We start from the raw sequence: 11,617 nt of genomic DNA, 5'->3' as shown, positions 1-11,617 counted from the left end.
GCAACACGTGAAATGACCAATATAATGGATATTGCCGTAACTTTTTTATTTTTTGATGAAATTTTTTGAAACTCATAATGTAAGGATACATTAGTAGTATAGACAAGATAGCATGGTCAAAATAGCAAGATCTAACGCGCATGCACGTGCGCTTCGCTCTGATTGGCTGAAACTAAAGTCTCAATATCTTTCATGTTTTTTTGACGAAATCCTTTGAAATTTTGAACATAGCCATGCATTACGATATCCTACAACATGATGTATAGCAATTATAATTAAAACACGTGTATGCACGTGCACTGCAATCTGATTGGTTGAAACTTTAAATAGCTATAACTCCCTTGGTTTTCAACCAAACAGCATGGGATTTGGAACATAGATATATAAAATGAACTTCTACAAGAAGGTATGGTCACCATGCACATGCATACACGTGCGTGTACGTGCGCTGCAATCTGATTGGCTGAAACTTTAAACAGCTATAACTTCCTTGTTTTTCAACCAAACAGGATGGGATTTGGAGCATAGATAGATATAATGGACTTCTACAAGAAAGTATGGTCACCATGCACATGCATACATGTGCGTGTACGTGCACTGCAATCTGATTGGCTGAAACTTTGAACAGCTATAACTCCCTTGGTTTTTAACCAAACAGGGTGGGATTTAGAACATAGATAGATGTAATGGACTTCTACAAGCTGCGTGCACGTGAAATGAGTAAAATCAAAAATACACTTGAATAAGCATATTTCTTAATACTTTTGGATTAAATACTTTGATATTTAGTATATTAAAATCTATAGATTGTGAAGACAAGATTATATCGTCATTACGCACGTGCATTCACATGCGCACGCGTGCAATGCTAAAATTTGAATGAAATTGGTACACTTCTGGGTAAACATTGTTAATTAAAGTATCAAATGCAACGAGTTTGTCTTATTTAATGAAGCTTATAGGGAATAAGGCACGATAAGGGACACGAGGAGCGTTTGGGGAACATCTGTAACGGTCCCCGTTACAATTAGCACTAGTTATGTTCCCCAAACGGAGTTTGGGAACATATTGTTTTTACTCGGTTTCTTATTATTATTATTATTATTATTATTCTTTTTTTTCTTCTTTGTTCTCCGGTACTTTTTTTGTCCGCGAGTGTTCTCAGAAACTGTTCACCCAACTAAGTTTAAACCTTTTTAGGGTTAATAGGTGTCAAGTGTAGGTGTGCACAACGAAGGTCATTTTGCGCGCATACGCATGCACGTGCGTGCGCGTGAAATGTGTGAAATGACTGACATACTTATTATAGCCATAACTTTTACATTTTTTATTGAAATGCTTTGAAACTCATTCTATAAGGATATATTAATAGTCTAGATAATATGACATGGTCAAATTAGCACGAACTCACGTGCATGCACGTGCGCTTCCCTCTGATTGGCTGAAACAAAGATTTCAATATCTCTTTTGTTTTTTGACGAAATGCTTTGAAATTTTGAACATTGTCATGCATTAGGATATACTACAATATAATATATAGCAGGTATCATGAAAACACGCGCATGCACGTGCGCTGCAATCTGATTGGCTTAAACTTTAAATGGGTATAACTCCTTTGATTTTCAACCAAACAGGATGGGATTTAGAACATAGATAGACATAGTGGATTCCTACAAAAAGGTAAGGTCATCATGCACATGCATGCACGTACATGCACATGAGATGGATAAAATCAAAAATACACTTGATGAAGCGTATTTTTTTATACTCTTGGATTAAATGCTTTATTATTTTATTATATTAATGTATATAGATAGTGTAGACAAGAGAATATGGTTATTACGCACATGCATTTACATGTGCACGCGTGCAAATGCTAATATTTGAATTTACTCGGTATACTTCAGGGAAACGTTGTTAAAGTGTAAAATGCATAGAGTTTGTCGTTTTTAGTGAAGCTTAAAGGGAGTATGGCACCAAAAGGGAGTTGGGGAGCGTTTGGGGAACATCTGTAACGGTTCCCGTTACAATTAGCCCTAGTTATTATTATTATTATTCTTTTTTTTATTATTTGTTCTCCGGTACTTTTTTGTCCGCGAGTGTTCTCAGAAACTGTTCACCCAACTGACCTAAAACCTTTTTAGGGTTAATGGGTGTGTAGTGTAGGTGTGCGGAACGAAGGTCATTTTGCGCGCATACGCGTGCACGTGCGTGCGCGTGATATGAGTGGAATGACTGATATACTTAATATAGCTATAACTTTTACATTTTTTAATGAATTGACTTGAAACTCATTATATAATGATATATTAATAGTGTAGATAATGTGACACTGTCAAATTAGCAAGAACTCACGCGCATTCACGTGCGCTTAGCTCTGATTAGCTGAAACAAAAATCTCAATATCTTTTCTGTTTTTTGACGAAATGCTTTGAAATTTAAAACATAGGCATACTTTAGGATATCCTACAAAATGATTTATAACAATTGTCATGAAAGCACGCGCATGCACGTGCGCTGCAATCTGATTGGCTAAAACTTTAAATAGCGATAACTCCCTTGTTTTTAAACCAAACAGGATGGGATTCAGAACATAGATAGACATTATGGACTCCTACAAAAGGGTATGGTCATCATGCACATGCATGCACGTGCATGAACGTGCGCTTTGCTCTGATTGGCTGAAACAAAATTTTCAATATCTTTATTGTTTTTTGAAGAAATGCTTTGAAATTTAAATCATAGGCATGCTTTATGATGTCCTACAATATGATATATAATAATTTTCATGAAATCACGCGCATGCACGTTCGCTGCAATTTGATTGGCTGAAACTTTAAATGGCTATAATTTCCTTATTTTTCAACCAAAAAGGATGGGATTCAGAACATAGATAGACATTATGGGCTCCTACAATAGTATATGATCATGATGCACATGCATGCACGTGCGTGCACGTGAAATGAGTAAAATTACAAATACACTGTATTAAACATATTTTTAAATACGTATGGAATAAATGTTGTAATATTTAGTATATTAAAACATACGAATAGTTTAGACAAGATGATATGGTCATTACGCACATGCATTCAAATGCGAATGCGTGCAATGCTGAAATTTGAATAAACTTGATATACTTCTGGGTAAATAATGTTAAAGTCTAAAATGCATCGTGTTTGTCTTATTTAATTGTCACCGGGTTCACAGGTGCGTGAAAGTCAGTCAATATATCGGGTCTCAATAGCTCAGTTGGTTAGAGCGCTGGCACGGTACGCCAGAGGCCCTGGGTTCGAGTCCCGGTTGAGACTTGACTTTTCACCACCTGTGACATTTGGCGCCTAACGTACAAAACCCACTATTTCCTTGGAACATGCCTCACAGCATTTCCTTAACTCGTAGAATTCGAGGACGAATTTCTACAAAGAGGGGGATTATGTCACCGGGTTCACAGGTGCGTGAAAGTCAGTCAATATATCGGGTCTCAATAGCTCAGTTGGTTAGAGCGCTGGCACTGTACGCCAGAGGCCCTGGGTTCGAGTCCCGGTTGAGACTTGACTTTTCACCACCTGTGACATAATGAACCGTACAGAGAATATGCCACAAAAGGGAGATGGGGAGCGTTTGGGGAACATCTGTAACGGTTCCCGTTACAATTAGCCCTAGTTATTATTATTATGTTCCCCAAACGAAGTTGGGGAACATATTGTTTTTACTCTGTTTCTTCTTCTTATTATTATTATTATGTCGCCCCGAACGAAGTCGGGCCGACATATTGATATTGTACGCATGTTTTTTTTATCCAGGCTGTTTCTCGGAGATGGCTGGGACAATCTTCCTGAAACTTTCCTTAAAGGACGATCACTGGTTGTAGTTGTGCAGTGAGGTCGTTCAGTTCCAATATGTCTACCGTTGCCATGGAAACCTGTAAAAAGCGACAAATTTTGTCCGAGAGTGTTCTCTCTGGTCCCTTAAACGTTCGTCATGAAACTTTTCTTATTTTAATGATTAGTATCTGTAGTTCTGCAACTCGTATTTAAAATTTTCATATAATCGATTATTGCCATGGAAACCAGGTGAAAGTTAAAATTCTTTAATTTCGATTTTCTCAATAACTACTCAGGCAATCGTTTTGAAACTTTCAATGTTTATTCCTTGCAATGTGTCAAAGTGATTTCTACTTTCAAAATAATTGTAATGAGTCGCTCACGGTTGTCATAGAAACGAAACAGAAAAAAAGATTCAGATGTACACATGTGTTCTCCAAGGTCTAGGTCAAAGGGTCAGAGTTCGTCGTATCCAATAAAAGTTCTTTTCACAAGGATTACATATTTGAAATACGAAAGCCCTAGTACTTACCGTTCAAACGTTATGGCTATTTACTATGTTCAAGACGACCCCCCCCCCCTTTTTTTTAAGCACACAGCCAAGTAGAATACACAGATATAACATATACAACTTACAAGTAACTTTTTAAAATCTTCATTCATAAAATTCAGTTCCCGTCATGTGATATTTTGCCATCATTCATTCTCCTTCTGTTTTTTCTCTTGAATTTATAAATATTTTATTTTATCTTTATAAAAAAAAAATAACGATTGTCAGCTGCATTTATTATCATTTCGCGTTTTCTTGTATATCTATCACTTGTATATTATTCATTTCATTGGATAGTGCAAGTATAAATTAAAAAATTGGTAAGTCATTTCCATAGTTTTTATTCATTCATAAATTCTTTTATCCGCTCCTGATGGTTCGCTAAGCCTTGATCACCACTGTATACAAAACATTCATCTCGCCAAAAATGTTCATGATTCCGCTAAACTGAGAAAGTTCACACATGATTTATTATCTCATAACACACATCAGCTCTCTGCAATGCAGAAATGCTCGAATTGATGGTGGCATGTCAGATTCGTTTTTCGGTAGAACCTCTTAAGAGGGAAATTTGAGAGTTCTCACTGGCGTTACAATACACAAAATAATTTATGTTTCTTTTTCACTTTTCTTATTATTATTATTATTTTCTTTTTTTTTCTTATTATTATTATTATTCTTTTTTTCTGCACAAATTTTGTGCAGAAGATTTCTCAGAGATGGTTGGATGGATTTGCTTCAAATTTTCAGAGATGTTGTAGGATAATCTGAAGTTTATACCGGCTGAAGGATTTTGTGAAAATCACTTCCGGTCTAGAGTTATCGCCCTTTTATCAAAATTCAGAGGACCTCCTTGTCCGTTCATTTTCTCGAAAACGGCTTGAGCTAGAGCGCTGAAATTTTCAGTGATGATAGAGGACATGTCCCCATGTTACTGGGAGTTTGGATAGTTTCCGGAAGTATCTAGTATGGAAGCTCGGTAGGGGTCAAAATTTAGGACACGAATCACGAGTGATTTTTGGAGACATTTTGCATCATATCTTTTAAAGTATAAATATTTTGTAAGAACATACTGAACATCATTTGTGCAGAACAACGAGATCTTTCAAATGATATCAAGAAAAAAACGCTGACTCATCACATTAGGGGCAGAAAGGGGCCAAAAGTCTTTAATCGATAACTCTTTATCAGTTAATATTTTGTAATATAATACTGAAGCAAAAATGTTTATCTCAACAATCTACAGCTATATATTATAATTTTTATGACGTATGGTACATAATTAGGGGCCACAAGGGGCCAGAATGCTAAATCTTTGACGCTTTATATCTCGAAGAGTGAGAAATATTTTGATAAGTAATATTGAACAAAAGATGTTCAAAATGATGTTCTGAACAATATGCAACCTTTCATTTTTCGCTAAACGTCCCCATTAGGGAGTTGAAGGGTTGGCCCCTAAATATTTCTTTTGCGAATAACTCGAAAACGAAAAAGAATCTCTGAATAGTTGTTGAACAAAAAGTGCTCAAAATCCTAAGAGCTTTAAGATGAAATCCAGAAAAAGGGGCTGGACACACAAATTAGGGGCCAAGAGGGGCTAAAAGTCTTTTTTCGATAACTCTTTAACAGTCAATAATTTGTAATACATTACTGAAGCAAAAATGTTTATCTCAACAATCTACAACTGTATATTATGATTTTTATGTCGTATATTACATAATTAGGGGCCACAAGGGGCCAGAATGCTAAATCTTTGACGCTTTGTATCTCAAAAGTGAGAAATATTTTGATAATTAATATTGAACAAAAGATGTTCAAAATGATGTTCTGAACAATATGCAACCTTTCATTTTTCGCTAAACGTCCCCATTAGGGAGTTGAAGGGTTGGCCCCTAAATATTTCTTTTGCGAATAACTCGAAAACGAAAAAGAATCTCTGAATAGTTGTTGAACAAAAAGTGCTCAAAATCCTAAGAGCTTTAAGATGAAATCCAGAAAAAGGGGCTGGACACACAAATTAGGGGCCAAGAGGGGCTAAAAGTCTTTTTTCGATAACTCTTTAACAGTCAATAATTTGTAATACATTACTGAGCAAAAATGTTTATCTCAACAATCTACAACTGTATATTATGATTTTAAAGTCGTACATTACATAATTAGGGGCCACAAGGGGCCAGAAGGCAAAATCTTTGACGCTTTGTATCTCAAAAGTGAGAAATATTTTGATAAGTAATATTGAACAAAAGATGTTCAAAATGATGTTCTGAACAATATGCAACCTTTCATTTTTCGCTAAACGTCCCCATTAGGGAGTTGAAGGGTTGGCCCCTAAATATTTCTTTTGCGAATAACTCGAAAACGAAAAAGAATCTCTGAATAGTTGTTGAACAAAAAGTGCTCAAAATCCTAAGAGCTTTAAGATGAAATCCAGAAAAAAGGGGCTGGACACACAAATTAGGGGCCAAGAGGGGCTAAAAGTCTTTTTTCGATAACTCTTTAACAGTCAATAATTTGTAATACATTACTGAAGCAAAAATGTTTATTTCAACAATCTACAACTATATATTATGATTTTAAAGTCGTACATTACATAATTAGGGGCCACAAGGGGCCAGAAGGCAAAATCTTTGACGCTTTGTATCTCAAAAGTGAGAAATATTTTGATAAGTAATATTGAACAAAAGATGTTCAAAATGATGTTCTGAACAATATGCAACCTTTCATTTTTCGCTAAACGTCCCCATTAGGGAGTTGAAGGGCTGGTCCCTAAATATTTCTTTTGCGAATAACTCGAAAACGAAAAGGAATCTCTGAATACATGTTGAACAAAAAGTGTTCATAATCCTGAGAGCTTTAAAATGTTATGAAGAAAAAAGGGCTGATCCCTAATATTAGGGGCCGTGAGGGGCCAAAAGTCGATTTTAGAAGTCTTTATTGTTCAATGTCTTTTTACAGAATATGGAAAATCATTACTTAAGAATGAAAATCTCAATCAAAATCTGATCTCATCTCATCAAGAATCGAACGGAAGACCCACTCGTTGCTCGCAACGAGATCGTATCTAGTTATTATTATTATTCTTTTTTTCTGCACAAATTTTGTGCAGAAGATTTCTCAGAGATGGTTGGATGGATTTGCTTCAAATTTTCAGAGATGTTGTAGGATAATCTGAAGTTTATACCGGCTTTTTGTTCATTTTGTGAAAATCACTTCCGGTCTAGAGTTATCGCCCTTTTATCAAAATTCAGAGGACCTTTTGTCCGTTCATTTTCTCAAAACGGCTTGAGCTAGAGCGCTGAAATTTTCAGTGATGATAGAGGACATGTCCCCATGTTACTGGGAGTTTGGATAGTTTCCGGAAGTAACATAGTATGGAAGCTCGGTAGGGGTCAAAATTTAGGACACAAATCATGAGTGATTTTTGGAGACATTCTGCATCATATCTTTTAAAGTATAAATATTTTGTAAAAACATATTGAACATCATTTGTGCAGAACAACAAGATCTTTAAATGATATCAAGAAAAAAGTGCTGACTCATCACATTAGGGGCAGAAAGGGGCCAAAAGTTTTTAATCAATAACTCTTTTTCAGTTAATATTTTGTTATATAATACTGAAGCAAAAATGTTTATCTCAACAATCTACAGCTATATATCATTATTTTTATCGTATGGTACATAATTAGGGGCCACAAGGGGCCAGAATGCTAAATCTTTGACGCTTTATATCTCAAAATCGAGAAATATTTTGATAAGTAATATTGAACAAAAGATGTTCAAAATCATGTTCTGAACAATATGCAACCTTTCATTTTTCGCTAAACGTCCCCATTAGGGAGTTGAAGGGTTGGCCCCTAAATATTTCTTTTGCGAATAACTCGAAAACGAAAAAGAATCTCTGAATAGTTGTTGAACAAAAAGTGTTCAAAATCCTAAGAGCTTTAAGATGAAATCCAGAAAAAGGGGCTAGACACACAAATTAGGGGCCAAGAGGGGCTAAAAGTCTTTTTTCGATAACTCTTTAACAGTCAATAGTTTGTTATACATTACTGAAGAAAAATGTTTATCTCAACAATCTACAACTGTATATTATGATTTTAAAGTCCTACATTACGTAATTAGGGGCCACAAGGGGCCAGAAGGCTAAATCTTTGACGCTTTATATCTCAAAAGTGAGAAATATTTTGATAAGTAATATTGAACAAAAGATGTTCAAAATAATGTTCTGAACAATATGCAACCTTTCATTTTTCGCTAAACGTCCCCATTAGGGAGTTGAAGGGTTGGCCCCTAAATATTTCTTTTGCGAATAACTCGAAAACGAAAAAGAATCTCTGAATAGTTGTTGAACAAAAAGTGCTCAAAATCCTAAGAGCTTTAAGATGAAATCCAGAAAAAGGGGCTGGACACACAAATTAGGGGCCAAGAGGGGCTAAAAGTCTTTTTTCGATAACTCTTTAACAGTCAATAATTTGTAATACATTACTGAAGCAAAAATGTTTATCTCAACAATCTACAACTATATAATGATTTTAAAGTCGTACATTACATAATTAGGGGCCACAAGGGGCCAGAAGGCTAAATCTTTGACGCTTTGTATCTCAAAAGTGAGAAATATTTTGATAAGTAATATTGAACAAAAGATGTTCAAAATGATGTTTTGAACAATATGCAACCTTTCATTTTTCGCTAAACGTCCCCATTAGGGAGTTGAAGGGTTGGCCCCTAAATATTTCTTTTGCGAATAACTCGAAAACGAAAAAGAATCTCTGAATAGTTGTTGAACAAAAAGTGCTCAAAATCCTAAGAGCTTTAAGATGAAATCCAGAAAAAGGGGCTGGACACACAAATTAGGGGCCAAGAGGGGCTAAAAGTCTTTTTTCGATAACTCTTTATGGTACATAATTAGGGGCGAAATCTTTGAGAAATGAGAACTCTTTATCAATAATTTGTAATACATTACTGAAGTAAAAATGTTTATCTCAACAATCTACAACTGTATATTATGATTTTTGTGTCGTATATTACATAATTAGGGGCCACAAGGGGCCAGAAGGCAAAATCTTTGACGCTTTGTATCTCAAAAGTGAGAAATATTTTGATAAGTAATATTGAACAAAAGATGTTCAAAATCATGTTCTGAACAATATGCAACCTTTCATTTTTCGCTAAACGTCCCCATTAGGGAGTTGAAGGGTTGGCCCCTAAATATTTCTTTTGCGAATAACTCGAAAACGAAAAAGAATCTCTGAATAGTTGTTGAACAAAAAGTGCTCAAAATCCTAAGAGCTTTAAGATGAAATCCAGAAAAAGGGGCTATACACACAAATTAGGGGCCAAGAGGGGCTAAAAGTCTTTTTTCGATAACTCTTTAACAGTCAATAATTTGTAATACATTACTGAAGCAAAAATGTTTATTTCAACAATCTACAACTATATATTATGATTTTAAAGTCGTACATAACATAATTAGGGGCCACAATGGGGCCATAATGCTAAATCTTTGACGCTTTGTATCTCAAAAGTGAGAAATATTTTGATAAGTAATATTGAACAAAAGATGTTCAAAATAATGTTCTGAACAATATGCAACCTTTCATTTTTCGCTAAACGTCCCCATTAAGGAGTTGAAGGGCTGTTCCCTAAATATTTCTTTTGCGAATAACTCGAAAACGAAAAAGAATCTCTGAATAGTTGTTGAACAAAAAGTGTTCATAATCCTGAGAGCTTTAAAATGTTATGAAGAAAAAAGGGCTGATCCCTAATATTAGGGGCCGTGAGGGGCCAAAAGTCGATTTTAGAAGTCTTTATTGTTCAATGTCTTTTTACAGAATATGGAAAATCATTACTTAAGAATGAGAATCTCAATCAAAATTTGATCTCATCTCATCAAGAATCGAACGGAAGACCCACTCGTTGCTCGCAACGAGATCGTATCTAGTTATTATTATTATTCTTACCGATTTTGTGCACGCGATTTCTCGTAAACTACTGGACCGATTCTCATGAAACTTGAAAATCTGATAGGTACTGATCTGAACCTTATTGGAAATTTTTTTCGTCGATGACGTCACTTCCGGTCGTGAGTTAGGGACAATTTTCTGATTTTAAAATGCAATTTTGTCTTGATTTAGTAGCGAAAACTGCTTTAGATATGAACTAAAGATTAATTAGAGATGATAGTTCATGACTTATAGCGTTGCAGAATCGCCTTTTCGTCCGGCGTCAGTACTTCCGGTCGAAACCGGAAGCGAATTAAAAAAACGTATTTTTTCAACTTTTTATTTTTAATATTTTTATTTTAGAATTGAATAGAGACCCTTTTGCAGAAGCCAAATATGTAATTTGTTTGAAAATCGAAGAAGCCAATCTCGAGATATTATCATTTGAAAACGCGAAGCGGCGATCCCGATGGCCGAATGGTTAGCGCGTTGGATTGTCACGCGGGCGACCCGGGTTCGATCCCCCTTGTGACCAAAAAATTTTATCACTTTTTCTGCTCGATTTTTCGATTTTTATTAATTTTAGACCATTTGCAACAACATATTTTCAACTTTTAAGTATATCTTACGTAATAAGGGGTCACAAAGGGCCAGAATGCAAAATCTTTGACGCTTTATATCTTAAAAAGGGGGAATATTTTGATAAGCAGTATTGAACAAAAGTTGGTCAGAATAATGTTCTCAACAATATGCATACTTTGAATTTTTGTAAAATGGTCCCATTAAGGACTTTCAGGGGTGGCCCCTAAATATTTATATGTAGCATATCTCCACAACGAATAGAAATCTCTGAATAAGTGTTGAACAAAAAAGCTTTAAAATCACAAGACCTTTCATTTGATATCAAGAAAATGGGACTGACCCCTAAAATTAGGGGCTCAGAGGTGCTAACAGTCTCTTATCTATAACTCTCTATTGATCAATATTTTGTTATACATTTCTGAAGCAAAAGTATTTATCTTAACGATTGGCAACAATATATGATACAATTTTGATCATATGTTACGTTATTAGGGGTCACAAGGGGCCAGAATGTCAAATCTTTGACGCTTTATATCTCAAAAAGGGAGAATATTTTGATAAGCAATATTGAACAAAAGTTGGTCAGAATAATATTCTAAACAATATGCATACTTTGAATTTTTGTAAAACGGCCCCATTAAGGACTTGTAGGAGTGGCCCCTAAATATTTCTATGTAGCATATCTCCACAACGAATAGAAATCTCTGAATAAGTGT

At 35.1% G+C, this 11,617-nt stretch overlaps 2 non-coding genes across 2 annotated transcripts; both read left to right on the top strand.

The window, feature by feature from the left end:
* Positions 1 to 3,237: 3,237 nt before the first annotated feature.
* On the top strand, positions 3,238 to 3,311 carry Trnat-ggu (transfer RNA threonine (anticodon GGU)). Its single transcript has one exon. It is a non-coding gene; the product is annotated as a tRNA-Thr (tRNA).
* A 170-nt stretch (positions 3,312 to 3,481) lies between these two features.
* On the top strand, positions 3,482 to 3,555 carry Trnat-ugu (transfer RNA threonine (anticodon UGU)). Its single transcript has one exon. It is a non-coding gene; the product is annotated as a tRNA-Thr (tRNA).
* The last annotated feature ends 8,062 nt before the right edge of the window (positions 3,556 to 11,617 follow it).

This window comes from Saccostrea cucullata, unplaced genomic scaffold (genome assembly GCF_032062105.1).
Source record: "Saccostrea cucullata isolate Sc308-1 unplaced genomic scaffold, CSIRO_AGI_Scuc_v1 ctg5711, whole genome shotgun sequence".
In the NCBI taxonomy this organism is placed as follows: domain Eukaryota; kingdom Metazoa; phylum Mollusca; class Bivalvia; order Ostreida; family Ostreidae; genus Saccostrea; species Saccostrea cuccullata.
This window is presented reverse-complemented; position numbering and strand designations above follow the sequence as displayed.